The sequence below is a fragment of the Kogia breviceps genome, chromosome 9, assembly GCF_026419965.1.
Source record: "Kogia breviceps isolate mKogBre1 chromosome 9, mKogBre1 haplotype 1, whole genome shotgun sequence".
Taxonomy (NCBI): domain Eukaryota; kingdom Metazoa; phylum Chordata; class Mammalia; order Artiodactyla; family Physeteridae; genus Kogia; species Kogia breviceps.
The window spans coordinates 78,429,558-78,454,052 of record NC_081318.1 but is presented as its reverse complement, the minus strand read 5'-3'; the positions used below and the strand labels follow the sequence as shown (position 1 = coordinate 78,454,052).

General features: G+C 37.9%; 1 protein-coding gene across 3 annotated transcripts in view; it reads right to left on the bottom strand.

Moving 5' to 3' along the window:
- SEMA3D (semaphorin 3D) overlaps positions 1 to 24,495 on the bottom strand; it is a 214,227-nt gene that overhangs the window by 178,876 nt on the left and 10,856 nt on the right. For 2 of the 3 annotated variants that reach the window (XM_059073858.2, XM_059073859.2), the window contains exon 2: positions 6,930 to 7,024. The exons of the other annotated variant lie outside the window; for it this stretch is intronic. The gene's annotated coding sequence lies outside the window, so the exon portion shown is untranslated. The remainder of the gene's footprint in view (positions 1 to 6,929; positions 7,025 to 24,495) is intronic. 3 annotated transcript variants of the gene reach the window in all.

The window sequence follows — 24,495 nt, the reverse complement described above, 5'->3', positions numbered from 1 at the left end:
TTTCTAATGAAGGTTAGCTCTTTAATAGAATGCAAATTATTAAAGCATCTTATATTACCATAGTGGACTTTGCACCTATCATAGAACAAGTAAACAAGTCTTTGATTTCTCATTAAAAAACTGAGGTACCTTAATCAACAACAATTTAACACTGAGCTATTAAAATCATGACAAAACAATATGACTCATCAAGTGTATACAATTCCCTTTATTTTACCTGATAACGCTTTTAAGTCCGAATTTATCTGGATTTATTCAATTATGTTGATTTTTCTTCTGAAGATTGGTAGTTTTTAACCACCTACTTCTGACATGTGTATTTTATATATATTAGCTTAGAAGTGATACATGTAGACAAAATAAGGTGTTACTATATTTATATCTTATATTATGCCATAAGATAAGTAATTCGTTTTTTTTTTTTTTTTTTGCGGTACGTGGGCCTCTCACTGCTGTGGCCTCTCCCGTTGAGGAGTACAGGCTCTGGACGCGCAGGCCCAGCGGCCATGGCTCACGGGCCCAGCCGCTCCGCGGCATGTGGGATCTTCCCGGACCGGGGCATGAACCCGTGTCCCCTGCATCGGCAGGCGGATTCTCAACCACTGTGCCACCAGGGAAGCCCAAGATAAGTAATTCTTAATATAACAAAGCAGTTTTCAACTTTTGTGTATTTCATAGAATGCTAGAGCTTGATTCTACCAACCTGAAAGAACAAGTGTACTTTCAAGAGTTAACAAAGTTCCAAAATTCTCCCTTGAGAAAAACAAGTCTCTCTTTAATTCTTATGGTCTTGATGACATTTTAATTCGATATTGAAAAATTTTAAGATGCTTACCAACTTAAGGGCAAACTCCATCTCCTCATGTGTTGTTTACATTTCCCTCCAAAGATACCATCAATATATCACCCATATTCAACTGGTATAAGGGATACATTCAGAAAGACAGCTAGCAAAGGTTAAGAAATTGACTTTTTTTAAATAAAAGGACCAATCTGTCTACCCAGAAAGTCATGAGCATAATAAATAGTAAGAAGAAAATAGTTATGCCCTGTGAATGTCTTATAGACTACAAACTCTTCATGGAAATTCCCACATGAAACCTATGATAAAAAGTAATGGTTATAACGGATTTTGTTTGAAATAATGATGCCATTAACACTTGGCACTACAGTTTCCAAATGGAAGTGAGTTTGCATAATAGTTTACTTTTCTCTTTAGAGATAAACACAGTAAGTCACTGTGCAGGGAGGCTGACATGCTTCAGAAATAAATGCCACTTTGAGATATAGAAAGTCTTACTATCCCCAACACAAGCCTACTTTTTTAAGTTAGATTTTTTTTTTAAAGATCTGTGTTTTGATTCTCTTTCTTCATTTTATGAAATAAAGATTCATTCTTATTTGCTTCAATGGCTAAAGAAAGTAAATACTAAAAACGTGGCAGTAAATAAAGAACACTAATCTCAAACAAGGTAACAATTTTGATGTTAATGTTGAAATACCGGTGTAGTATACTAAATGAAAATAACTTGAATAAAAGACTTGTTATTTTCAAAATATTAACAGAAAGATTTTTTCATTCATTTTCCCAAGTGAGACTAAGTTCCTAAATAATGCTTCTACAAAGAAGTTAACAATTTGGTAACCCTAAACAGGCCCCCACTGTACAACTTATGCATCTTTTCTCCACTATTTGACCCTTTCCGAAACCCTATACGTTTTATCTTAAGTACTCACACTAACACTCTGATGTCTGGGTCCTATGCACTGCACAGAAGATGATCAGCCATTTACTTTTTTATTTTGCTTTCCCAATACATATAAGTAAATGAAAAGCATTAATTTATAGCTTCACATGCATCACCACTATTTGGGGAAAACAAAAGAGAACAAAACAACCAAATCTCTGCTGGCCAGAGGTGTAGTTCCGTTCCCCAACAAACAATATTCTGTTCTCAACTTTTCACTTTAGTGACCTAAAGCACACTGATTTGCAATACCATTCGGAAGTTTTTCTATTCTACTAAGAACAAAAGCTCAGAATTCCTAGGTGTCTCACAAATTCCTCACTTGAACTTCTTCACCCATTCTCAACAACCATGCCTATTATGTCTAGCTGCTTGGTTAACCACATCATTCCCTCATGGTAGGTCCAGGTTTTTCCCTCCATGATACTAGTCTCTTGGTCCATTAACCCCCTTTAGTTACTCCTTTTCCTCATCACACTAGACCCTAAAATTAACTTATTGTGACAATGCCAACTCTTTCCCTGAAAATGCTGCAACCAGTTATGAGCATACGAAGTAACTGAGGGGCTTGTAACAATTACAGTTTCCATGCCACCATCTCCAAATACTCCATTTCAGCAAGTCATAGAGGAGTATTCCAGAGTCTGGATTAGCCATTAATACACTCCAGGTGATAGAAGAGGATAGAAAGCTCAGAGATAAACCCACACACAAATGGTCACCTTATCTTCGATAAAGGAGGCAAAAATACACAATGGAGAAAAGACAGCCTCTTCAATAAGTGGTGCTGGGAAAACTGGACAGCTACATGTAAAAGAATGAAATTAGAACACTCCCTAACACCATACACAAAAATAAACTCAAAATGGGTTAAAGACCTAAATATAAGGCCAGACACTATCAAACTCTTAGAGGAAAATATAGGCAGAACACTCTATGACATAAATCACAACAAGATCCTTTTGGACCCACCTCCTAGAGAAATGGAAATAAAAACAAAAATAAACAAATGGGACCTAATGAAACTCAAAAGCTTTTGCACAGCAAGGAAACCATAAACAAGACGAAAAGACAACCCTCAGAATGGGAGAAAATATTTGTCAATGAAGCAACTGACAAAGGATTAATCTCCAAAATTTACAAGCAGCTCATGCAGCTCAATATCAAAAAAACAAACAACCCAATCCAAATATGGCCAGAAGACCTAAACAGACATTTCTCCAAACAAGACATACAGATTGTCAACAAACACATGAAAGAATGCTCAACATCATTAAGCATTAGAGAAATGCAAATCAAAACTACAATGAGATATCATCTCACACCAGTCAAATTGGCCATCATCAAAAAATCTACAAACAATAAACGCTGGAGAGTGTGTGGAGAAAAGGGAACCCTCTTGCACTGTTGGTGGGAATGTAAATTGATACAGCCACTATGGAGAACAGTATGGAGGTTCCTTAAAAAACTAAAAATAGAACTGCCATATGACCCAGCAATCCCACTACTGAGCATATACACTGAGAAAACCATAATTCAAAAAGAGACATGTAGGGCTTCCCTGGTGGTGCACTGGTTGAGAGTCCACCTGCCGATTCAGGGGACACGGGTTCGAGCCCCAGGCCAGGAAGATCCCACATGACGCGGAGTGGCTAGGCCCATGAGCCATGGCCACTGAGCCTGCACGTCCGGGGCCTGTGCTTCGCAACGGGAGAGGCCATGACAGTGAGAGGCCCGCGTGCCACAAAAAAAAAAAAAAAAAAAAAGACATGTACCACAATGTTCATTGCAGCTCTATTTACAATAGCCAGGACATGGAAGCAACCTCAGTGTCCATCGACAGATGAATGGATAAAGAAGATGTGGCACATATATACAATGGAATATTACTCAGCCATAAAAAGAAACGAAATTGAGTTATTTGTAGTGAGGTAGTGAGGTGGATGGACCTAGAGTCTGTCCTACAGAGTGAAGTAGGTCAGAAAGAGAAAAACAAATACCGTATGCTAATGCATATATATGGAAACTAAAAAAAAAGTCGTTATGAAGAACCTAGGGGCAAGACAGGAATAAAGACATAGACCTACTAGAGAATGGACTTGAGGACACGGGGAGGGGGAAGGGTAAGCTGGGACAAAGAGAGAAAGTTGCATGGACATACAATATATACACTACCAAATGTAAAATAGATAGCTAGTGGGAAGCAGCTGCATAGCACAGGGAGATCAGCTCGGTGCTTTGTGACCACCTAGAGGGGTGGGATAGGGAGGCTGGGAGGGAGGGAGATGCAAGAGGGAAGAGATATGGGGATATATGTATATGTATAGCTAATTCACTTTGTTATAAAGCAGAAACTAACACACCATTGTAAAGCAATTATACTCCAATAAAGATGTTAAAAAAAAACTACAATGAGGTATCACCTCACAACAGTCAGAATGGCCATCATCAAAAAATCTACAAGGGGCTTCTCTGGTGGCGCAGTGGTTGAGAGTCTGCAAGCCGATGCAGGGGACACGGGTTCGTGCCCTGGTCTGAGATGATCCCACATGCCGCGGAGTGGCTAGGCCCGTGAGCCATGGCCGCTGAGCCTGCATGTCCAGAGCCTGTGCTCCGCAACAGGAGAGGCCACGACAGTGAGAGGCCCACGTAACGCAAAAAAAAAAAAAAAAATCTACAAACAATAAGTGCTGGAGAGGGTGTGGAGAAAATGGAACCCTCTTGCACTGTTGGTGGGAATGTAAATTGATACAGCCACTAAGGAGAACAGTATGGAGGTTCCTGAAAAAACTAAAAATAGAACTACCATACGACCCAGCAATCCCACTACTGGGCATATACCCTGAGTAAACCATAAGTCAAAAAGAGTCATGTACCAAAATGTTCATTGCAGCTCTATTTACAATAACCAGGACATGGAAGCAACCTCAGTGTCCATTGACAGATGAGTGGATAAAGAAGATGTGGCACATATATACAATGGAATATTACTCAGCCATAAAAAGAAATGAAATTGAGTTATCTGTTTTGAGGTGGATGGACCTAGAGTCTGTCATACAGAGTGAAGTAAGTCAGAAAGAGAAAAACAAATACCGCATGCTAACGCATACATATGGACTCTAAAAAAAAAAAAAAAATGGTTCGGGGCAGGACAGGAATAAAGAGGCAGACTTAGAGAATGGACTTGAGGACATGGGGAGGGGGAAGGGTAAGCTGGGACGAAGTGAGAGAGTGGCATGGACATATATACACCACCCAACGTAGGGTGGATAGCTAGTGGGAAGCAGCCACGTAGCACAGGGAGATCAGCTCGGTGCTTTGTGACCACCTAGAGGGGTGGGATAGGGAGGGTGGGAGGAAGGGAGACGCAAGAGGAAAGAGATATGGGAACATATGTATATGTATAACTGATTCACTTTGTTATAAAGCAGAAACTGACACACCAATGTAAAGCAATTATACTCCAGTAAAGACGTTAAAAATAATAATAATAAATAAATAAATAAAAAACACTCCAGGCGGTAAGACTCAATCCAACCACTTTTGACCAGCCACTGATTTTAAAGTTGGTTCCCAAATCCATAATACTAGATTCAACTTTTCCTCCAAGCTCTAATCTTTTTCTTTCTTTACTACCTAATTCCTGAACTGTTGTAACCTTTTCCTAGCAACTTTTCCAGCCTCCCTTGCTTCAATTCTCCATTTTTACCCACACCACATTCATACTCATGAAGGTTTTGATACAATTCATTTGACAAGTGATGGGTAGCCTTCTGTTGTTTCACATAAAACTTTTCCAGGTGTCAAGGTCCTCCTGAATTTGACCCAAAACTTATTTAGGAGTTATCTCTCATATTCCTATGAATTATGAATAAAATGCTGTCTTATTCTCACTTAATCATCACTTTTTTGAAACCAGCTCTAGTTACGTATAAGAACACAAGTGACGATATAAGTGATCGATGTGGCTGCACAGTTCATCACTTTTAGAGCAGGGTCTAGAATCACAGGTGCTGCATTCTCTCCCTCACACTACCCTGCAGATGCCAGGATTTCAGGACCATTATGTGATGGCAGGAAGGAAGCAGGAAAGACAGGGAAGAATGGAGTGAAGGAAGTAAGGATTTACAAGTATTTAAGAAACACAAACGATGATTTACATTGTAACTATTTCAGAGACATTATACCTATCATATCTTTCCCCAAAATATATAATTTATGGATTAAAAACTGAACTAAATGTCATTTTATTAAGTTGCAAACAGTAGTATTAAACATAATGTATAGCTCATTTCTCTGACGAACTGCAATAAAACTAAATTTTCAAGCCTAACAGAATAATGTCAAACTACTTATTGTTTCATTAAAATATGACAAGGTAAGATATTTGATAAACATAAAGGAATAAGAGTATATTTTCCCATGGAGGAGTGAAAGAAGTCGATTTGGTAAAGAGATAGATGCGTGTACAATCAGAGTGGCAGAGATTGTTATCAGCACCAGGTAGAAAATGTTGGAACTGGGAAGATGTTGCGTTAGATCAAGAAAAAGAGAAAAATGGGGAGATAAACAGATGAATTAGATCATGAGTCAGGCAGGATAAGTAAAATAAAAGCAGTAAAAAGCAACAGGGACAAACTTACAGTGAGAGCTAAAGAACAAGAAAATGAAGGGGGAGGAGGGAAATTGGAATTGTCACTCTGGAAAAAGGATTAGCCAGAAGGGAGCTACAGGAGAATGGGGGTGATGAAGCCATGCTTGACTCTGCCTGTAGAGACAGGCATCTTCTCTCTAATGAGCACCTCAGGGAACAAGAAGGCATCACAGCAGCCTGGAGGCAATGGGACCCTCCTAGACAGGACTGATGGGACCGTACCCGGTGCTCAGATCCAGGCACCTCATTACCCAAAAGGTGCAGAGAAGCTGGAAGGAGTTCAGGGACACGATGGAACAATGATTAAGATGCAGAGAAAAATGACTGATGATAAAAGATTAAAGCACTAAATGAGCACATCTTGGCAGAGCAACAAGTGGATGGGCAAAGTAGCTATCTACAAACAGGCAAAGGACATAAATAATCTAGAGGAAAAACATTATTATTTAACCTAGTACCAAGAGGAGAGGTTTATACAGAATAATTGCAATAAGGCAGAAAAGAAGGCAACCCTAGAATCTGTTCACCTGGTATGGAGCGAGGCACGTCCTGGGAAACAGCTGGTATCAGTCTGTATGCATAAGATACAAGCAACGTGACCACTCAGATGGTTACCACGACTCTAGGGGACAAAGCAATCAAAAGAATAAAAAAATTGGAATCATGTTAACAGTTCAAGCTCAATTTTCAAAAGAAGTGAAAAATTTAGCTTTATCCTCCCTATTTTGTTCATACAAAGGTCTTCATTAATTAATGGCTTGAAATGGTATAGTAATTCAGCAGCTTTCAGAAGGAAATAAAATGGGATAAAAAATCCTTTTAATATGGCTTCCAGTGAGTCTATGTGTTCACTTGCAATATGGTATTTTTAAAGATTAAAATGTAAATGAATCACTTACATAATTAGACATGTGGTGAGATATAAAACCTTGAAATCACCATTCCTGTGGGAGTGACATGACTCCTCACAGAAGGAAGCAAAGGATTCCCAGGTGGAACTTCATCCATAATAACACATGCTGCTCTATGTCCTTGTAGGCCATCTGGGTTTTCCCTATGAATCACAGTGGAATAGCCACCCTATCATATGAAGAAACTGTGAACTACCCACATAGGATCATTTTTGGATTACGATATTTGGGTCAGCAAAACATGTTACCATCACCCTCACACACTCAAATATTTACAGGGCTATGCTGAAGTTTTCTTCCATTAAATAAAACCCAAAGTGCAGACTTCAATATTTTAAGAAAACTCCTGATACTCGATAGAAAACTAAATAAATGAAATTCTTATACAGTTCTGGTCATATTTTCCACTCATTTTCATTTAAATGTTTATGTACTTGACAAACTTTCATCTCTGTGCTTGGAGCGTTAATCTAGTAATAATCTGTACCTGTTGTATAGCTATTTCCAAACTGTAAAACACGTGTGCTTTTTGTCTTATTTGAACCTCACCTTCGGAGTTAGGTGTTATTAATCCTCCATTTTACAAATAACAGAGCTGAGAATAAGAGGAAATACTGTAGAAGCTAAAATAAAGTGGACATTAAGAACCACCAACAGCAAGGACTGGCGTCTTCTGACTGCATGCCCGGTGATCTTTCCACTGCCCTGGATTTCTTACATGATTTGTGTCCTCAATCACAGCACCAATAAGCACTCATACTTCACATACAGTGATTACTGTGTAAAGCCACATCCTCATTATGAGGTTCCTGGGAATCATGAAAGCACAATTCTTATAAGAGAAATGAAAGGGACAGATAGAGTAGATCCGGTAAAAAAACAATAACAAAACTTAGTTACTGAAGTTTCCAGAATGTATAGCCATTTGTTTTCACAGACTAACATATTGTAGTTAATTAAAATACAACTCTTGCCACAATAAAAAAGGACAGTGGAAGTTCCTGGTAGATTGAAGCATTCAGGACAAGGGATTTTGAAGGGAACTGGGGTGGAGAGAAAACAATATGGCAGAGGTATACTAGCAGAGTGAAGAGAGAACAATGTAGAAAAAGAGTGGAAACGCTGTCAAGGATCCAGGAAGTGAAAAGTGAGCATATGCACAAAAAGAAACTTCATTCCAAATGCACCAAAAAGCAATATGCAGAACAGAAGGTCCCAGTAGCTTAGAGGAAATACACTTAGCAGAGGCAAACATCATCTTGGAACTGACTCAGAGGAAAGTAACATTTAAAATGCTCAGACTCCTTGGAAGACAGAAGTAAAGGAACTGAGTCAGCAAATGAATGTCACAGGGCAAAGGTTCAGAGGCCAAGGACATCCGCAGCAGTGAGCTAGTGACCTGGAAGGACAAAGATGTGTTAAGAAAGGCAGAACAGGAGAAGGAAAGCAGTATATTCTAAGATGTTAATCTGCATTTTGAAGGGAAGGGGGAAATTCCGAAAAGAAATGAGTAGGAATGTAAAACAGAGAGAGAGTAAAGGAACAGAAAAAAAAAGGCCGTCTTTGAAAGTGCCTCTTCAAGAAAATGAGGTAATATTTGTGTAGCACTGGAGAGCCTGAGCCTTGGAATCAAACCTCCTGGGTCCACACCCCATTTTTCACACTTAGTAGGCGGAACTTGGGCAAGTTATGTAACCTCTCTGTGCCTCAGTTTCCACATCTGTGTAAAGTAGAAAATAATATCACCCACCACACAACAGAATCATAATTTAGTAAGAAAATTCTTGCAAAGCAAAGAACATAGTGCTTGTGAGAAAGTGAACAGTAAAATAAAGCTAAATTTCTAAAAATTCATGAGAGTATATTTATCACACTTGAAAAATAAGAACTGGAATCTGAAAAAAACAAAGGCTATATAAAGAGAGTACACATGATAGGAAAATAAATAAGGAAAGAAAGAGTCCAGTTTCCAACAGAAAGGATGTAAGGAGAGGGAGAACGATTAAAATTAAGGCTGAATTTTTTAAAGTAATGAAAAAAATGAGAGATGTTACTTAAATTTTATCTGATCCAAAGCAATGTTCTATGAAAAATGTAAATTCACGGAAAATGGGCAAAGAACCCTATTATTTTTGAAAGACCCAATTCAGAAATCCAGCTTCAGTCATTCAGAGAGTGGCCCTTTTTCTAATTCCCAGAATTGCCTTCAACTAGCCAAGTGTTTCAATCCTGATTCAAGTAAATAATCAAGCATTTCATGTCTGAATGCCCTTTCAAAAACAGTAGGAAAAAAAAAGTAAGCACTGCCTATCTTTCAAATATAAATTGAAGTGAGTAAAGTCACAGATGCCTGTTCTAACAAAGAAGGCTTGAACTTGCACTGTAAGTTATAAACGTTTTTTAAACGGAACCATCAATAATAATGATAATAAACAACCTTTTTTGAATGCTTACTATGTGCTAAACTCAATGATTTTCATTTCAAGCTGCTGCAGGTAGATATTTTTAATCCAAATTAGCTTGTGATGAAACTGAGGCTCAGAGAAGTTAAACTAGTGTTTCAGGTCATATAGTCAGTCAGTAGCAGAGCATGGATTTGAACGAAGGTCTCTCTGAGTAAAAGTTTGCTCTTTTAACAATGTTTCTATTGCAAAGCCTTTCTTGAATAATAATTTGAACTGAGCAGCTACATCGTATAATGCCACGCATCCTAGATTTAAATTAGTTATTTAAACTAGTATCCTTTTTTTTTTTTTTTTTTTTTTTTGGCTGTGTTGGGTCTTCATTGCTGCGCTCAGGCTTTCTCTAGTTGTGGCGAGCCGGGGCTACTCTTCGTTGTGGTGCTCGTGCTTCTCACTGCTGTGGCTTCTCTTGTTGCGGAGCACGGGCTCTAGGTGCGCGGGCTTCAGCATTTGTGGCACATGGCCTTAGTAGTTGTGGCGCGCAGGCTCTAGAGCGCAGTTGTGGCGCACGGGCTTAGTTGCTCCGCGGCATGTGGGATCTTCCCAGACCAGGGCTCAAACCCGTGTCCCCTGAGGTGGCAGGCGGATTCTTAACCACTGCGCCACCTGGGAAGCCCTCAACTAGTGTTCTTAAATCATTTTTAATTATGGTAAACAAAAACCCATGTAACATGAATTTTATCATCTTAACCATTTTTAAGTGTGCAACTTAGTATTGTTGTGTATATTCACATTGTTGTGCAACGGATCTCCAGAACTTTTTCATCTTACAAAACTGAAACTCTACACTCATTGAATAATCCCCCATTTCTCCCTCCCCTCAGTCCCTGAAACCACCATTCTAATTTCTTATTTCTATGAGTTTGGCTACTTAAACACCTCATAGAAGTGGAAACATACACCATGTGTTTTTTTGTGACTGGATTATTTCACTTAACATATGTCTTCATGGTTTATCCATGTTGTGGTATGTGACAGGATTTCCTTTTTTTTTTTTTTTTTTTTTTTTTTTTTGCGGTATGCGGGCCTCTCACTGTTGTGGCCTCTCCCGTTGCGGAGCACAGGCTCCGGACGCACAGGCTCAGCGGCCATGGCTCACGGGCTTAGTTGCTCCGCGGCATGTGGGATCTTCCCGGACCAGGGCACGAACCCGTGTCTCCTGCATCGGCAGGCAGATTCTCAACCACTGCGCCACCAGGGAAGCCCTTCCTTCTTTTTTAAGGCTGAATCACTTTCCACTGTATATACACACCATATTTTGTTTGTCCATTTATCCACTGATGGACATTTCGGTTGTTTCCACCTTGTGGCTATTATGAATAATGCCACAATAAATTTGGGTGTGCAAATATTTCTTTGATACCCTGCTTTCAGGTCTTTGGGATATATACCCAGAAGTAGCATTGCTGGATCATGTGGTAATTATATTTTCAATTTTTTAATGGAAACTCCGGACTGTTTTCCTAAGCGGGCGGATCATTTCACATTCCCACTAACAGTGCACAAGGATTCCAATTTCTCTATATCCTCACCAACCCTTGTTATTTTCTGTTGTTGGGACAGTAGCCATCTTAATAGATGTGAAGTGATAACTCATGGTGGTTTTGATTTGCATTTCTCTAATGATTAGTGATATGGAGCATCTTTTCATATGCTTATTGGCTATTTCTAAATGTTCTTTGAATAAATATCTATTTAATCCTTTGCTCATTTTTCAATCAGTTTTTTGTTGTTGTTGACGTTATTGAGTTGTAGGAGTCCTTTATATATTCTGGATATTAACCCTTTTCAGATATATGATTTGCAATTATTTCTTCTATATCACACGTTACCTTTTCACTCTGTTGTTTGTTCTGATGCACAGAAGTTTAAAAATTTGATATAGTCCTCCAAACTAGTATATGTTTACCCAAACCTCTACCTCTCTATCCATCTATCTGTTGATCTATCTATCTACCTACTTACGTATCCAAACCCTTGTGAAAGTAGGCAACCAAATTTCATGAAAACTAAGAAGATAGAAAGAAGTTTTAGACCACTTAGCTTTCAAAAAATAATTTTGAGGGGAAAAAAAAGAAATCCCTCCAGTCATTCTCAGTTCTCATAGTCTAAACATCTCCTCAAGCTGTATTTGATTTTCATGTTTAAAGAGGCATGGATTTTTTTTCATACAACACAGCCTCTAAATACAAGCCAATTACTTCATCTGTGCTAAAGTAAAAAGACAGTGACTTGATTCAATGTAGAAGGAAAACTTTCAGTGGTATGTATTTTTGAGAGCCTGAATGTCAGCTCCTAACCTGGCACAAAAATGCTGTATAATACACGTTATGTATTACTTTAGTGACTTTTCAGGATAATATTGAAAAGATGAAATTTTAACTTTAAATATTGAACTTAGAACCTGTATAAGATTCAACTCCACCGTACTCTGTTTGTAGTTGGTCAACAAAATGTGGTCCTTTACTAAAGGGGATAACAGTGTACTTAAAAAAAACATGTATACAAACAACTATAATTTAGACAGAATGTAAGTGCTATAAAAGAGGTATAAAATGCGAACTAAATTGTTAAAAATTATTTCTTGACTGAGATGGGATGGGAATGGAGTGGAAATTTCATAGTCGGGATAGCATTTAAGCTGGAATTTGAGAGTGGGTTATAGTTCAAGAGACACATAAGGTATGGTATGAGAAAAGAAGTGATGTTATAATTTCGTGTGGGTAAAATAAGGGTGATCTAAACTACAAAGTTAGATTAAACCCAGGTCATACCAATTTAAAGCACTTAAACTGTATTCTGCCACCACTCTGGACAGGGAATGGAGGACAACAGTGGCATCAGAGTACAGCTGATGATGAAAGGATCACGATTATCAGGGTAAAATCGTGCCTTACCCACAATGGTTTCATTACCTGTGATTTTTCAGTAACTTGATGCATATGTACAATATTTTTTTAAAATTCACATTTAAGTCCACATCTGGTCATTCCCTTTATACAAAAGAGCATCAACTATTACTGATCTCTCTCATATAAGACAGGAATAAGTGTGTTATAAGGAGTCCCATTTTATGGAGAGAAAATATGGTAGAGGAAAAAGATATATAAATCAAGGGAAAATGCATACTGCTTCACAAATTTTAAAAGGTATATGGTCTCCCTAACAGAAAGTTATATAAATATATACCCAAGCATATCACATGCTTCAGTAGTTTTTTAATCAACAAGGAAGGTACCAACAAGATGATTAGCAACACAAGGAGGTTTAATAACAATGAGAATCTAATTTGGTTAGAATGAGGTTGCTTTCACTTTTATTTAGTACAAGTTTTCCTACACATACACTCACATGTATTTACATACTCATGATACTTAATGCCATTTTTAGTTTTGCTTAGATTACGTGTTTTTCTATAAAACCTTTATCTTGACAAATACAGTGTTCCTAACCAAGATAAAGGTTTTGGAATGCAACATTCTAAGTTAGAGTTTATGAGTAAATGAGAACAGGAATATGAATGAAGAGACTATTAAAATAATACAGGCAGGGCTTCCCTGGTGGCGCAGTGGTTGAGAATCCGCCTGCCGATGCAGGGGATACGGGTTCGTGCCCCGGTCCGGGAAGATCCCACATGCTGCGGAGCGGCTGGGCCCGTGAGCCATGGCCGCTGAGCCTGCGCATCCGGAGCCTGTGCCCCGCAACAGGAGAGGCCACAACAGTGAGAGGCCCGCATATCACAAAAAAATAAATAAATAAATAAATAAATAAATAAAATAAAATAATACAGGCAAAAGACCATGAAGGTTTGAATCATGGTGTAGGCAGTGAGAATAAAAAGAAGGGAAATTTTAAGAAAACTTGCTGAACTAACTGGAAATAAAGAGCAAAGGAAAGTGATAATAAAGCAGCTAACATTTCTGCAGGGATAACTAAAGAACAGACACTATTCTAAGTTGAGAACTCATTGATTTATTTAATCCCCACATTAACCTCTTAAATATTCGTATTACTCCATTTTACAGTTCTGGAAACTAAAACAGAAAGATAAAATTAGATGTCCAAAGCTACAATTCAATAAGTGACAGAGTCAGGATGGGAACCCAGGTAGACTAAGCCCAAAACACATGCTCTGCATTGCATTAGTGATGATTGTTAATTAAATTCAGATTACTAGTTGAATCATGACAAAAGAAATAAAGAGGTTAAGAAAATAAAATCCTGTTTCGTTTTTTTTTTTAAATCCTGTTTTATTTTACACATTTTATGTTTGAAGGCCAGGAAGATATAAAGAAACATGAGTTGGAGGTTTTGTACAGGAGGGTGTAACATGTAACAACAGACTGTGGCCAAAACAAGTGATCATATCATAGTCTGAATGATGGTGTATAGGTGTTGCGAAGGTGAGTATAAATTATCAAATTTGTCAAAAGTTGCCTGAACATTGTTCTAAGATCAACACAAATTATTTGGTCCAGAGTAATATCCACCAGTAAGGATGGGCTGGTGAACCAGCAGGTAATTCATTAGACCCAGACGAATAGAAACCCATGTGAAGATCAAAAAGCTCAGACAAGTACATGCATCATTATGTAGGAATCTACATCAACTACATCAGCATATGAGATGTTACAGTAGGCTGAAAATTTTTGTTTGAAATGCCTGATCTGGAGATCTAGGCTGGATACATAGATCAGTGAAACCAAGAGATTCTGGAAGGATGGAGGACAGGCAAGGCTAGGATGTTCTGATGGAGACAAATCATTTCAGCAGGAGTGAAAAAAAGAAATGAAAAAGCTAGAATGATAGGAAGTTGCGTTACTACAAATTTTCACATTTAGATGTTACTAAAATTTTCCATGAAACTGCTTCTATTGTAGGAGATCCATTTGTTTGAATTTTAGTAGAAATATGATTACTTTCCCCTAAAATTCCCTGAATTTTTTTTTTTTTATACCGCAGCAATATCCTCAGGAAGAGTTATAAGCACTCAAGCTCTCCCTATATAGAGATATGATCAAAAGACCACTACATTTAAGAAGGGAGACTGTATTTTCACATCAACTCATCAGTTGAAAAAAATACATATAAAACTTGGGGAATTATTATTCCAGGAAGGATGGAATTTCCCTCTACAGGAAAATATCCACAACTGAAAGATGTAATGCAATAAATAAATACATGATTAAGAGAAAAATAAGACTGCACATCTGCTTCCTGGTAGAACTTTGATGAATACATTGGGAAATGTTTCTTTTGGTTTCTATTATTAAAGGTGACCACATCCAGAAAGCATGATATTGTGTAAAAATGTTATCTCTTTTTCTTCATTCACACCCAAATGATGATTGGAAAGTGGCAACATTTTACATAAGGCTACCTCCTACAGACAAAGAACTATAAACAACAAACCAGTAACTGCAGAGGATACTATTAACATGAATACTTTTGATAAGGACATTTATTTTGGATTAAAGTCTACACTACAGTTGAATGGCTTGACAGAATTTTGTACCAGAGTTTCATATTTTAAAAATGTGGAAAAGACCCATCTCTGCCAGCATAATCTACCTATTACTTAGCATTTTGCTGGGGGGGTGGGTATGTGCAGTTACACACCAGTCCTTAACAAACAAGGGCATGGTTGTTATGCAGATGTAAGTCTGTGGCCCCCAGCAAAAAGAGTTTAAGATTCGGTTATCCTTCTCTTCCTGGTACGGAGTGGAAGACACCCTTACAAATGGATATTTCCTTTATAAATGTAAATTTCTCTTACAAAAGGGTAACTTCTACTAGATTTTCAGAGCTTCTCTTACACGTGTTGTCTCTTAAAAAGAACCAGGGCAAGATAAGCCTTATGCCAAAGAGGCAGTTTCAGAGGGTGACATATTTACTTCCCTTCAGATATATGCGTATATATATGTATATATAAGAGTGTGTATATATGAATACATAGATTAAAATTTCTATAGTGCTAATATAAGGTATACATTGATAAATGTACCCTTTTTAAAATAATGAAAGTAGATAGAGATCAGGTCAAGAGCAGCTCTATAGCACTGGTGATCATAACCAGAGCAGAGCTTTTGATTATCAGATAAGAAAATTAATATATTCTTTCAGAAATGGTCATCATTATGTGACTAGCAGTCATCACCCTGCCTGGATCTAAGTGTCGACAATTCTCGCAGAGCGCATTAAATTTATTTTCTAAATCATCTGTCGACATCTGTAAAAAGTAGGATGTCTGCCATTCTAGGAGTGAAGAGACGTCAGCTATAAACTCAGCTTTGTGATGACTCAGTTGTGTGCCTCTGAACACACTACAACCAGTGTCTTATAGATGTTGATCATGAATTACTCAAGCCTGGGGCCATTCCTCTCCAAACATTCAGCACCAATTTTGAATATAGAAGTTGTTCTTTCATGTTTAAGGAAGGAAGTAAGGGAGAGAGGGAGGGAAGGAAGAACTCACATTACTTAATCCTCAGTCCTCTCTGTAAAATTAAGCAGTTGGACTAGACATTCTCTCAAGTTGTTTTTTTTATTCTGAAATATCACAAGTCTATAAGACAAAAAATTATTTTACTATTTATCATTTTTTTAATTACAGGCATTTCAAAATAGGTATTCTGAGACTGACAATTTATCAGGCATACCCTCTATTCTCCAGGCTGGAATTAAAACAAACAAACACACAAACAAACAAAAGCCCTCAGGTACTAGTTATCTTAAATACGTTTTAACAAAATACACCTGTGTTGCAGAAATTCCAAAATTCCGTATTGGATATGCACAAATTCAATATACTTAGAATGCAAAACTGAACTTTAGGAGTACTATTTCCTAAACTAACAGGTTGTCTGCTAGTTTCACATAGTAATTTTTGTTCTTAACAGTCTTTCAAATGCAGGTAATCTAAAGCCAAAATAAACTGATAGTAAGGAGGCAAAATAGGGTACTTAAACCATTTCCATAGCTTATTAACTAAATGGTACACAAAGTTCAACTACTACCTAACATATTTTTTTAAATTAAATAACTACTGCTATCTAGGAGACTTATTTTAGATGTCTTTGATTAAGAGAAGAATAATCATTCTACGATTTTCAGATTCTTTCTAAAACTAAAAAGAATAACTGAAGTATCTATTTCATTATTTATTTAAACAAAATAATAGTTTGCTGATGCTACATATGACTCAGGATCTTATTTTTGACTCTTACAGGTCTACTTTGATTTTTTTTTTTTCTTTCACTTGTAATTACAAATCAACAAAGACTGATTGCTATGCTAGGTGTCAAGGAGAATGAACCAGATGTGGACACACATCTCCACCCTAGGAGTGGATGGTTTGCTAGAGGTGTAAAATGTATTTTAAATTAAAATAATTTATTATAAAATGTGAATATGTGTGACAGGGAAAATAAGTTACCAAACTGATTGATGTTTCATGAATTGTTATTCTGATGAAGAACGTGAGATTTGCATTAGGTTTTGAAAAAGAGACAGGATACCAAAAGATTTTTTTAAAAAAGACAAAAGAATGAACAGCATGAGAAATACCGGATGCTAAATGTTAAACATACATGACAACAAAATAAGGATTCACTATTTTATTTCAGAAACTAAATATTTAGTTAAGATAGTCATTGGCTTATATTTCCAGTTCTGTGATATCTGCCTGAAAGTTGCTGTCTACACAAACTCTCCATTCTCTGTATCTAAAGATTATTTTCGCAACCTGAAATATTTAAAACTTCCTTTAGCAGGAAAAAATTCATGAGATATTTTATATCCTGCTGAGATCAAGTGTGACCTCAGACCTTATACGTGGGAAGATATTGTGAATTCTGAAAACAATATACATTGGTTTCAAAAAGCATAACATCAATGAGAAAGTTTTAATGCTAACACATCTATGCTCTGAGAGGAATATAAAACAGTTCTGAGGCTGAGAGCAAAGTTCCCATCATAATAATAATGCTTTGACTATACAGGGCAAAATTGTGAAATACATAAATAACAAACAGTAAAAGTTTGATATGATAGTCTTGTATTTCTCTAGTACCCTTATTTTCTATTCTCATCACTGGCGTGTTAGTCCAGACCTTATTTTATCTATAAAGAGTCTCTTAGCTGGTCTCCCTGAAAATTATTCCTAGGTTCATCTTCCTAAAATACTAATTCTTGAGTTATTTCATGGTTCAAAAATTTTAGTGGCTCCCAGTTGCCTGCAGAATAAAATCCAAAGTCTGTATCCTGGCATTTCAAGGTTTTTGTAAACAGTAAAACACGTTTAATGAATATTGGTGAGAAGAAAGAAAACTATTCGTGTTGATTTATTAAATAACAATGGTGTCAGGCACTGGGAGAGATTCTTTATTTACATGTTCTCATTTAATACTCACATGTGTTTTGAATACAGAGCTGTCATCTACCCCACTTCAATATATAAGTATACCAAAGCTGACAGAGTTAAATAACAATGAATTTTCCCAAATAACAAATTGTGACTCCAAAGTGTGCTCCCTTTCCACCAAGAGATAGTGTAAATACTTGTGTGTACAAAATCACAACCATAATAGAAGAAAGTACATGATGAGATCATAATAAGAATTTAAATTGCTTGTTAGGTGGATGATCAATTGCCTTAGACTGGGGTTTACTGGGAAAAGCACTGGCAGAGTGACGAAGACCATGAGAGAGGTCAGTATTAATAATTTATGTGTCTTTCTCATTTAAATAATAACGAAAATGAGAACAGTGAATGGATCAGGGAGGAACATCTGTAGAGAGAAAAGAACAGAACTGCGGGCAAACTGCAATTAGTGGGAGAAAGAGAAAGGGAAACCAGTGACGGAGCTAGAGAAGGAGCAAGCCATCAGATACAACCCAGGAATTATAGGGGCCCCCAAAGAAGAACATGCACGAGAACCTCAGGACTGTTCCACCTTCCCTGTCTTCAGTCCTGAGCTACGGACCTGGAACAGGAGGTGCTACCTTGGCCCGGGTCACACTTTTTTAATGACCTTGGATCTACCCAGAAAACCACTACTATCCTGGCTGGTCCCCATAAATGACACTTAAAAGTAATCATTTGAAAAAAAACTCCCCTGCCCCAGCAAAATACTTATTTAGAAAAGTAATATAAATAATCTCCCTTACTTAAAATCTCATCAAGAGACAAGCCAGGAGATTTATAAATACTCACGAAAGAAATAAAAAACCGACAGGAGTAAGAGTGAATTGACAAAGCAAAAGAAACAAACTAAATTGACTCTGGGTTCTAGTTTTTAAAATTGTTTCCTTTTCTTAATTTGCTCTAATAAAATCATGCTTAAGAATTCATGGAATAGAAATGCCACATACTAAAGATATATCTACCTATCTATATAGACAGATAGGTAGAGATGAAACATTTTACATCCATTTACATCAATCTATTTGCAACCATAGGAAAATATTTAATATTCCTGGGACGAGCATTGTGAGAGGCTTTATAATTATTTAGAAAATATTTAGAAATTATTTCAAGTAAATCTTATTTATCCTGTCTCTGAAATATTTCACTTTCTTATGTGAAATTTTCACATAAGAAAATTATGTGAAGTATGTTCATGATGAAATAGTGTAAGATGAGTTATGTATAATTTTAAGCTTATGAAAGCTTCTTATGTGAAGCTTTCATAAGAAAGCTCTTATAGATATGGATCATGAATTACTCAAGGATAAATCTTATTTATCCTGTCTCTGAAACATTTCACATTTCTTATGTGAAATAATTCACATTTCCTATGTGAAATAGACATAGGGTCTTACATATTGTTATTAATATGATATATATAACATACATAATTAAAGATATATAAAACAATTTATAAATTATTATTCATATAAAGTATATTGATGAACATTCATAAGCAAAAGTGGCGATTACGGGAACAAACTAATCTGAAACGATACCAAGAAGGGCATTAGAAAAGTATTTTCCCATAAAATAACTAGAACATTATTCAGTTTCACTTCCACTTGCTCAGAAGCTGAAGTGACCTTTAAGTTCAATTTCTGGAAAATATCACTGATTAACATACTTTCTGCTGCCACTAGTTATATTGCAGAGAACTGCCGAGAAGGTGAGGCAGCATGGGACAAAGGTGTTCTTTGTGTATTAGGTTGCTTATATCTAGATGCAGGAGCTACCCATTTATCTCTGGGCTCTTCTGAAACTTCCTCCTTGAGAGATGCCTCACGTATGGAACCTGATTCCATAAGTGCTGTGTTGCAGGTTCCTACAAGGTCCCCTGAAGCCCATTTTAGGGAGCAAAAATCCAGGGACATCTTAGTAGCTGGATGAGGGCACGAAGTTCAGCACTGGTATAGAGTCTAGAAAAAGTCTAGTCCCTGGGCATGAGACTGCACTACAAGAGACTGTCACTGGGCCAATTTCCACATCCTCTAGGGGGTGGATAGCAAATCAGGTCACTGTGTTTCCCTTCACTCCTTATAAACGGGACCAACATAGAATATTTTGAAACTGCACAATAGTGAGAGCATTTAATAAGAGGTTTCAAGAGCAATAACTGGTTAGCAGAGGTACAGGGACAAGGTGGTGATCAAACAGTGGAAGTAATCTGTGGAGAAGGGGATTAGAATGCCAGTAGGCCCACACTGGAGGACTAGAGAAGTACCTGTGCATTGGATGAAAAAAGTCAGGTGCAGGGGCATGTGCAAGCTGTTGAACATATCTGTATGGTTTATTTGGGGACAGAGCACTTCATTAAGGAAATATGCAGTGTTATAAATTCAGTAGTAGATAGCTAAGGAACGGTGGGATGCTACAAAATAAACCTGGAAATTTAGATGGGGCCTCAAAGAGTTTTATTACTTGCTGTTTAGCCTCTATAAGTAGCTGATGCTTCTGAGACAGCTGGTATTGCAGGGTTCCTTTGCCCTGGATTCTCCCTCACATCCCTACAGCATGGTCTGTTGCACTGTGCCCCCAAATGATGTCTCTTTAAAAGGTGGTAATAGCCAATCCTAAAATGTAATTCTGTTATCCAGGAATATACCTGCAGGAGGTCACCAAAGGACTTTTTTTGAATGAGTTGAATGTAACTCAGCAGATAAAGAAGAAGGCCATAGAACACTGGGTAGGTGGTGTGAGAATCTGACCTATGTGTAATTTGCATCATCTGTGTAAGGATAACAGAAAGATAACACACAGATATTGTAATGCGCCACACAGATTTTGATTGTTAACCTATATTAACCTATTTATTTCTCACAATAACCTTATGAGGTTAGTGCTTTCATGAACCCCCAGGTAAAAGACGGGAGAAAGATATAGAAAGGTCAAGTAACTTGTCTAAACCACACAGCTCAGAGGTGACAGAGCTAGGACCTGAATCCAAGCTGTCTGCTTTCATAGGGCATAGTCTTTTTTTTTTTCTTTTCATTAATTTTGATTGGAGTATACTTGATTTACAATGTTGTTAGTTTCAGGTGTACAGCAAAGTGAATCAGTTACACATATACATATATCCACTCTTTTTTAGATTCTTTTCCTATATAGGTCATTACAGAGTATTGAGTAGAGTTCCTGTGCTATACAGTAGGTCCTTATTAGTCATCTATTTTATATATAGTAGGGTGTGTATGTCATAGTCTTAACCATTACACCACATTTCCCCCCGCACTTGAAAGCCTCAGTTTAAAGTTACAGTAATCAAAGATTCTTTCACTAACCAGAGTGACCTCCTTTATACGTATACAGTGTTGAGCAATGAACACTAGCCCACAGGTATTGTAGTGGTGTGGTGACATACCTGGGACCCAAGAGAGAAGTCAGGGATGGAGACAATACTCTAAGCACAATCTCCACATAGATAAAAGTAGAGGTTAGGGAAGAAGATGACATAACGAAAAGGCTGCAGAGAGAAAAGGCCAAGACTATGAATAGGACCCTTTGTGTTTGATTTTAAAGAGGTTTTAAAGAGATTTGATTTGACCCAGGATGATAATGAGTTCCTTTACAATCATCTACTTCATGATTGCAGCCAAGGTTTCTCATCTGTACTTCGTCAGTGACTCTTATAGTGTCCAGTACGTGGCAGGCAGTCAACAAATACTTCGTGAATTACAGAAAAGATGAAAAGGAAATTCAAGATAGGAAGGCATAGGGCTTCCCTGGTGGCGCAGTGGTTGAGAATCCGCCTGCCAATGCAGGGGACACGGTTCGTGCCCCGGTCCGGGAAGATCCCACGTGCCACGGAGCGGCTGGGCCCGTGAGCCATGGCCACTGGGCCTGCGCGTCCGGAGCCTGTGCTCTGCAACGGGAGAGGCCACAACAGTGAGAGGCCCGCGTACCACAAAAAAAAAAAAAGATAGGAAGGCATCAAGAATAAGATGAATATGTGTGAAATAACCTTTACAAAAAAGGAATGCACGTGTGAAATAAGCTTTATGATGAATTACACATCTAAAGTAGTTACAAGAGGAAAAAACAGGTAAGGGATACTGAATAGATTAATTTATATTCATGTATTAGAGATGGTGTACTTATTATATACAAGATTAGGTGATATGCATGGAAGTATGAAGAAAGCTGTCAAGGTAGCAACCATTTGATCCTTATTCTTGAGAAACAGTCCAACTGAGAGAGAGAGAATACTAGTTATTGAAACTGAAAAAAGATCTTACAAAGAGGAGGGCAGAATTTGACTGAAAAACACTTTTCCAAGCAAGATTTAATGGACATACATGAGGATGGCTAGGGGAGTGGGCATTGGTTGGGGGCCAGGAGAAGTGATGGCAGTAAAAGACAAAATTATCCAAGTGAAAGGAGAAATCACTGCAAAGCCCCATGAGGAAAGAGTACAGAAATGGTAGGCCCATGTGGTCGATGCTAGTTTGTCCTGTTTATTAATTTGGGGAATTTACAAGACTTAGTTTTGGCTCATAATAATACATTATCCACTTAAAGCACACTTTTTAACACCACTTGTACACAGTAATGGAAAAAAGGGAAAGTCTAAATTGTCATTTCTGATTAACAGAAGTAACCAAGGGTTACAAATATATAAAATAATGATTGGTGGCTATCATGAAGATGATGGTTATGTGTTCGATAAATACTAGGGGAAAGCATATCTGAATGCAATTCTTATTCTTTTTTTTTTTTTTTTTTTTTTTTTGTGGTACGCGGGCCTCTCACTGCTGTGGCCTCTCCCATTGCGGAGGACAGGCTCCGGACGCGCAGGCCCAGTGGCCATGGCTCACGGGCCCAGCCGCTCCGCGGCACGTGGGATCCTCCCGGATCGGGGCACGAACCCGTGTCCCCTGCATCGGCAGGCGGGCTCTCAACCACTGCGCCACCAGGGAAGCCCGCAATTCTTATTCTTAATAAGTCTCAAGTGAAAGTGCACAGGATATGAATGACTATTCACTGTACTCTAATAACTTTTGATATATGGATCAAAAGTACCATTTTCTGAAATATGAAAAGGCCTAAGTGATAATGACACAACAAAAGAAGGGCTCCAAACAATCAACACCCAGAGAATGGGGGTAGGGTCAAGTGAGGAATCCTAGTATCTCAGCCCAAGCTCTTTGAAGGGTTTATTGAGTGCACATGTGTAAACACAGCATTCCTCTTCTATGTAAGTTACTTCTGCCAAAAACTTGCCCTTTTAAAATTTATTTATTTTGTTTATTTATTTTGGGCTGCATTGGGTCTTCGTTGCTGTGTGAGGCTTTCTCACTGAGGTAGCTTCTCTTTGTTGCAGAGCACTGGCTCTAGGTGCACAGGCTTCAGTAGTTGTGGCTTGCAGACGCAGTTGCTCCACGGCATGTGGTCTCTTCCCAGACAAGGGCTTGAACCCGTGTCCCCTGCATTGGCAGGTGGATTCTTAACCACTGTGCCACCAGGGAAGCCCAACCTGCCCTTTTTAAAACCTGTACAATGAACACTCTCTACCAAACCTCATCACAGTGTAGTCTCAGACAACAATCCCCAGGGCTCTGTGAAATGTGAATCAAGCCAAAGAAAGGGAAATGTTATTCTCTCATCTGTATATCCAGTGCAAGTGCTTTTGAACAGCTACTTTACAGGTGATAAAAGTCTTCATAAGTTGATAAAATAATTTCTTGATTTATATCAATTTTCCATTTTAAAATTATACATAACTCATCTTACACTATTTCATCATGAAAGTACTTTTGCAGACAGAATAATCTGGCTACTTTAACCTTTCACCAACCTGCTCAGAAAGCAACTTATAACACCCTAATTTGATTATGATAAGGAAATATCTGAAGCTACAAGACAGAAGCTAGTGTGGCCAAAAGAATGAATTTTGAATCAGAGCATACGTCAAGGGTAAAGTTAATAGGTATACAAGTTCACTACTATTTAAAAAACTTGGGCTTCCCTGGTGTTGCAGTTGTTGAGAATCCGCCTGCCGATGCAGGGGACACGGGTTCGTGCCCCGGTCCGGGAAGATCCCACATGCTGCGGAGCGGCTGGGCCCGTGAGCCATGGCCGCTGAGCTTGCGTGTCCGGAGCCTGTGCTCCGCAACGGGAGAGGCCACAACAGAGAGAGGCCCGAGTACCAAACAAAAAAAAAAAAATCTTGTCTTCTGATAAGGAGAGTCAAACCTCAAAATTGATGAGATTTGAGATGATTATTTTCATTTGAAATGATTTTTTAAAAATAATA